The following is a 7,408-nucleotide window of genomic DNA, read 5'->3' on the forward strand; positions in this document are numbered from 1 at the left end:
GATACTCTCCGTGGGCTTGGGTGGGTCCACCCTCCTGGCCTGAGGCTTCTTGACTTCAGACCCCAGCCTCCATGGTTCTGCCTCTGAACACATTTTACCTTTACTTTTTACTTTTTCTCTCAAGACTAGCAGCAGTTCTGTTTATACAGGTCCTACAGCACTCTTGTTGACTTTCTATGCAGTAAGCAAGGATCGTGCCTATAAGACAGAAGGTATTTTCACAAATCCTTCCTGGATAACTTTGTCTCCAATCCTGACTTTTTCTGCAATGGTTTACTGACTCTGCATTTGATTAAATCCTCATGTGGGGTACTATTCACTGGGGTCTCCCTTCCTGGAAGGCCAGAATTTTCCAGAACGTCAATTTCTGGTTTCTTTGTACCGAAGAATTCAGCTCTCAGCTTCTCTCTTTCCTGTCACATTTCGCTATAAGCTGCAAGGAGAAACCAGGCTGCATTTTCCACATTTAATTTGGAAATGTCTTCTGGTAAATATCCAAGTTCATGGCTTTTAAAATCTGCCTTCCAGCCAAAGCTACTAGTCAATTTTGCCAGATTATCTGCAATTTTAAAACAAGAATCACCTTCCTTTCAGTTTACAATAACATGTGCCCCATCTCTGTCTAAGCCCTGTCAGAAGTATCTTTTGGTCCACATTTCCACCAACAGTGTCTTCAAAGCATTCTAAAGCCTTCTCTAATAAGCTCCTCACAACTCCTCCACAGTCTTCTCCTTATGCATTTAAAAAGCCATTCCAACATGTTTGGCCTTTGCAAACCTCAGCAGCACCCCACTTCTCTGGTACCAAAATCTGTTCTAGTTTGCTAGCTGCCAGAATGCAATACGCCTGAAATGGAATGGCTTTTTAAAAGGGGGAATTTATTAAGTTGCATTGGGTGAAAATGTCCTAGTTAAAACAAGTCTATAAAAATGTCCAAGTTAAGGCACCAACAAGAGGTTACCTTCACTCAAGAAAGGCCGATGAAGTTCAGGGTTTCTCTCTCAGCTGGAAAGGCACATGGCGAATATGGTGATGTCGTCTAGCTTTCTCTCCAGGCTTCTTCTTTCCTGAAGCTCCCCTGGGGGCATATTCCTTCTTCATCTCCAAAGGTCTCTGGCTGTGTGGGCTCTCATGGTTCTCCTGGCTCTCTCATGGCTCTGTGGAGATAATCTAATCAAGTTCCCCACCCACCATGCTGAATAGGGATTAAAAGAAGTGACAGCCTCCACAAGATAGATGAGATTTAAAATATGGCTTTTCTAGAGCACATAGTCCTTTCAAACCAGTACACTGTGTGATTATGAAAACCTTGTGTCTGGTGCTCTCTTTATCCAGGGTATGGACAGATGAGTAAAAAAAAATAAGGCCAAATATAAATAGAAAATAGGGGGGACCTAAGGTATAAAATAAATTGGGTAGATTGAAATACTAAGGGTCAATAAGAAGGAAGAGTAAGAGGTATAGGATATATGAGTTTTTTCTTTCTATTTCTTTTTCTGGAGTTTTTCAGATGTTCTAAAAATGATCATGATGATGAAAATGCGACTATGTGATGATATTGTGAGCTGTTAATTGAATACTTTGGATGGACTGCATGTATGTGACGATATCTCAATAAAAAATCTTTAAAAAGAACAATCCAAATAAACATTTAAAATACATTTCAAACTAACAATAAATTTAAAAATATAACAAAAACAGACATAGCAATTTTTCCATGTCATATTGGAAAAACTTAAAATTAATAATAATGCTCATTGTTGTTGAGGTTGTGGGGAAATTGGAAACCATGCACTGCAGGTGTAATTACAAATTGATACAATCTTCCTGGAAGATAATTTTGCAATACATATCTGAAGACTTTGAAAAGTGAACACACTCTAACCAAGCATTACCACTTCTAGAAATATATCCTAATTAAAGTTGCAGTATGAGTATACAAAAGTATTCAGGGTTTAAAAACATATAACAAGTTTGGTAAGGATACAGAGAAATTAGAATCCTCAGAATTGGTACTTTGCTGGTGGAAATATAAAATGGTTCAGCTACATTGGAAAACTGACAGTTCCTCAAAAGGTTAAACATAGAGTTACCATATGACCCAGCAGTACCACTCCTAGGTGTATACTCAACAGAAATAAAATCGTGTGTCCTCAAAAATTGTACACATGAATGTGCATAGCAGCATTATTCATAACAACTAAAAAGTGGACACAACCCACTTGTCTTTCAGCATCTAGATGGATAAATACGTGTGGTTTAGTCACAGAATGGCATTATGTTTGGCCATAAAAAGGAATGAGTGGGGGGTGCTAGGGTAGTTCAGTGGTAGAATTCTTGCCTGCCGGGTGGGAGACCTGGGTTCGATTCCCCACCCATGCACTTCCCCACCCCCCAAAAAATGTAAACAAATGGGTGCTGCAATAATGGGGTAGTCATATGGGAAAAGAATGAAATGTGACCGCCCAAAGTACAGCATACAAAAAAAAAAAAAGGAATGAATGACATGGATGAATCTTGAAAACGCTATGCTAAGTGAAAGAAGCCAGTCACAAACTGACATGCATATTATGTGATTCCATTTATATGGAATATCCAGAATAGGCAAATCTGTAGGGACAGAAAATAGATTAGTGGTTGCTTAGGGCTTGGGAGGGGGTTACCGTGACAGGGGGGTGATAGCTAAAGGGTACATGGTTTATTTTTTGTAGAGATGAAAGTATTCTACAAATAATTGTGATGGTTGCACAACTCTAAATATACTCAAAACCACCGAAGTATACACTTTAATTGGGTGAACTGTATGGAAACTGAATTATAACTCACTAAAGTTGTTATAGATAAATGTTCAGGGCGACAGCACTCATGACAGGGAAAAATTGGAAGCGATCTAAATATTTTACCACCTCCACTGCTGCCTGGTCCAAGCCACCATCATCTCATGCATCGATATTGAGTGGCCTCCAAGCTGGTTTTCCTTTTTATACTCTTGTCTCCTACAGTCTGCTCTTCACACTGCAGCCAGAGTGATCCTTTTGCACATACGTCAGATCAAGTCACTTCTTGGATTAGGGCTCTCCAGAGACTCCCTTCTCGTACAGAAAAGAACCCAAGTCCTTACAATAGTAACCTGGCTATTATCTCTCTGACATCATCTTTTACTTTTGTTAATGTTTGAAAATTTTCCATAATAGAAAAAGAAAGGAAGGAAAGACCTGATTCAATGGTGTGTGTTTATATAAGAGAATGCCGATTCTGAAGACATGGTGCAAGCGTAGGTGTGCCCTATTGGAAAGGATTTACTGTCAGTGTTTAGCACTGATGTTCTGACATGCACCTGAACAGGTGGCCATGCTCCCTCTGCATATTGTGTTTTCCCTGCAGGCTGGGCTTTGGATTCTCTGTCCTCGCTGGCTGGCACCCATATCCAAATCGGCTGCTGGTTTTCCTGCAAAAACTTTATGACGCACTTAGCTCTGAATTTTATAGTTTAGCTTCGTAAAGTAAATTTTTGTATTCAGGCCTAACTGATAAATTTCCTCACCAGAAAGAGCAGGTGTTGGAGGGATGAAAAATAGTTATTTCAGAAAACATATTGGGTTTTTGGTTTGTTTTTTTTTTTTTAGTTCACACCCCAATATTTTATGATTTTTCACACTACAAGATAAAATGGCCTTTGAAACCTTTCATTTGTTATCATAAAGTGTTTGTTTCTCAGGCATTTTAAATTTTATTCTACCAGTTGTCTGGCAGTGTTCCCAGGGCCTCATCTTCACTGAATCATGTCCTTGATGCTTTCTGTCTGTTTCTTATTTCTGCACTGAATTGAGAAGTGACAGTCTAGATTTCAAGCAAGATTATCAATATAAAGTAATGTGGACAAAGGAATAACTTTATCTTCACTCTACTGAATCGTGTTATTTCTTCAAATAGTCTTATTTCCTCTAACTAGGCTGAGTACTTATCTCCACTAGCAGAATTATCAAAAAGCAGCCATTATTGTTTTCCTCATTACAAAAGTAATACCTATTCATTGTAAAAACTTTAGAAAATATGGACGAGTAAAGTTAGCCATAATTCTACCCCAATAATTTGTGATATTTCTCTATCCCTTCAATATTTATCTATGAATATTTCTTGTTACTTACATTAAAAATTTAGATAATATTTTCTGTAGTGTTTCATAACTGCTTTTTTCTCTGAACAGTATATCCTGAATATTTTTATAGTAAATATTTCACATAATTTTAAGTACCGGTATAGCATTTGTTTGTGTGGGTATACTATAATCTATTTAACTGTAAACCCCTATTGTTGTCCTGTTTTCAAGATTATAAATGAACTTTGAGATGAATATCCTCGTGGTTTATGTTTGCCCACATTTTTTCATGATATCCTTAGCACTGACTCTTAGATGCCGAATTGATTTATCAAAAGTATGCACGTATTTAAGGCTTCCACTACATTTTTTCAAATAATCCATTATCTTTATTTCTTGTTAGACACATTGCTTCTGGTTGATAAAAGTTCTGAGAAATTTAAATGAAAGATATAACTATTCCCTGCTTAATAAGTGCCAAGTATAGAATTCCCCTTTCATTTCTTTTGTGGTTGAGGACACTAATGAACAGAGGATTTTTTGACCCAGGACATCCTATATTTTTATGCAAATAGGGAAGAAGATAGAGTTTGTATCAATCAGTTGAATCTTTGGATCAAAGTTTCTCTATTTTTTCATGGAACCAAGTTTACAGCTTAAACATCATAGTTCTGCTTTAGGTTTGGGCTGCATGGGTGTCTAATACCTAGAACCTTATAGAATTTAAAATACTTTTTCAGCCAAAGACTGTGAAGTTTGTGGGAATATGTGTGATATACTGAAGACAAATATTTGGTGAATGATACTTAGTGCATGCGAGTCTCAGAATCTCTGAAGAACCTTAATCCTTGCCAAAGAAAACAGGCAATATAAAGATTTACTTAAGACATTTAAGAACCATCCAGTCTATGCAGAGAATAAAGACTGTAAATAAGAAAGGCATTAAAGTATTCTCCTGGGAATTGTCATATATGCTTCATAAACAAGAGCCTTCATTTCCACCTATGCGTTATCTCACTCCCTTGATTACCCTCTTTTTAATCTCACAGTCAAAATTTGGTTTTGATTCACTGCTGGAGTTTTCCTTCTAGAATTTATTTTGTAGGCATACAGTTCCTTCCTTCATTCGTTTATTCATTTGACCATGGTATCTGCTCTCACCTTTTAACTGGGAATGCAGACCATAATAACGATACATGCCCATGAGAGGTGCACGTGGGGAGCTGAAGGAGTACCCTATTTTTACTCCCTTTGTGTCTGGGCCAATTTCTCTTACAATTTTAGACCTGGATGAGTAATCAGGGATTATTTGTTCCAAACTACTAAATTACAGTTGAGGACATTGGGACATAGAGATATTAAAGGGATAAAAAAAATAATGAAGTCAAACCTTCCTCCTTCATTTACTGAGAAAGTTTTAATCAAGTGAATCAGATTCAAGGATAAACCATATTTCTTATCCAGGGCCCAGCCTAATGCCATGTCAGCTAATGGCAGTTGTCAGAAAAGCTCTGGATCCTCCTAAAGCTAGCATGGCTATCTCTTAGAATAAAAATATACAGCAGGCCCATACATAACAATTTTTTAAAATAGTACATCTATTCCTCAGCCATTGCCTTCAGTGCTGGAACAGACATAGAAGCCTTTAAGGACTTAGGTCTATACTTGAAGAGTCAGTGAAGAACTGAGCCGCAGGATTCTCCAGAGAAATCGAACCAATAGGGAGCAATAGGAGGTATTTATAAATCTCTTTATCTATCTATCTGTCTATCTCTCTATCTATCCATCTATCCATCCATCTATCTATCTGTTTTAGTTTTCTAGGCTGCTCCAGAAAATACCAGGAAATGGTTTGGCTTAAACAAATGAGAGTTTTTTAGCTTACAGTTGTGAGGCCAAGAAAATGTCTAAATCATATTTAGGAATCATCAAAGCAATGCTTTCCTCCCAAAGATTGCCTGCCAGTGATCCTTGGCTCCTCTTCCACATGGCAGGACATAAGGCAGCATCTGCTGGTATCTCCCTTCTCTTCTGGGTTTCACTGATCTCAGCTTCTTGCTTCCATGGCGCACACATGCATGCTCACTCTCGCTCACTCTCGCTCTCTCGCTCTCTTGCTCTCTCTCTCTCTCTCTCTCTCTCTTTCTCTCTCTCTCTCTCTCTTCTCTTCTCTTCTCTCTCTCTCTCTCTGTTAACAAAATACTCCAGTAATAGTATTAAGAGCTATCCTGAATGAGGTAGGTCATACCTTAACCAAAGTAGCCTCATCAAAAGATCCTGCTTACAATGTTTCACACCTACAGGACTAGATTAGATTTAAGAACATGTTTCTCTAGGGTATATACAGCTTCAAATCACCACACTATCTGTCTATATAAGAGATTTATTTTAAGGAATTGGCTCATGTGATTGTGGAGGCTGACAGGTCCAAAATCAATAGAGTAAGCCAGCAGGCTGGAAACTCAGGCAGGATTTCATGCAACATTCTTGAGGCAATATTTCACTTCTCTGGAAAACCTTAGTTTTTGCTCTGAAGGCCTTACTGCATCCTTTCTGCACTTCCCACTGAATGCAACCTTTTTCTCTCCACCCACCCTTTGTCTCCTCAAAGGTGTATACCAGCCTTGTCCTTCTTATGTAAGGAGTCCCTTCAGGTCTTGTGAATGTCATGCTTTTGGGCTGTTCTTGTTGCTATGCTTGTCTAATTGTCCCCATTATCTGTGATTTCCACCTGCTTTTTAATGAATTATTTGCCCGGAGGGAAGAGGGTCCCATTCATGGGAGATGCACAGGGGATACCCCACCCAGGGACCCCCATGTACTCCTCATTTGCTGCGATGTGCTCCTGGATCCCAGCTCAGAATGTAGCTCAGGTGCATGGGGAAATGTAACCCAAGCCACCCATGCTGTGTGGTGCCTTCGTGGGTGCTAGCTCCGTGTTCTCCCTCTAGGCCATGCTCAGAGCCTTTGCTCCCCTCACTCTCATCTCCACTCCCCAAATCACCATAACCCAAAGGAGGAGGATTCTATGATTTCAGACCATCAGCCCTCTGTGGTAAGAGTAAGTATCTTCAACAAAAAGAGGAAAGCGATCAGAACTCAAACATGGACAAATACCCTCTTGAAACCTTTTCCTTTTTGAAGGAAGGCCCAGGCTGATGTGATAAAGCAAGGCTAGATCCAGACTGCCTTCTCCTCTGCTCTCCTAGCAGAACTGAAATGAAGTCTGGGGTCAAGATGGCTTGGTGTGAGCAGCTTGGGCCCATTCTGCCCTAGACCTTAGGTCAAGAGACCATTTCACTTGGTGGT

The sequence above is a fragment of the Tamandua tetradactyla genome, chromosome 7 (genome assembly GCF_023851605.1).
Source record: "Tamandua tetradactyla isolate mTamTet1 chromosome 7, mTamTet1.pri, whole genome shotgun sequence".
In the NCBI taxonomy this organism is placed as follows: domain Eukaryota; kingdom Metazoa; phylum Chordata; class Mammalia; order Pilosa; family Myrmecophagidae; genus Tamandua; species Tamandua tetradactyla.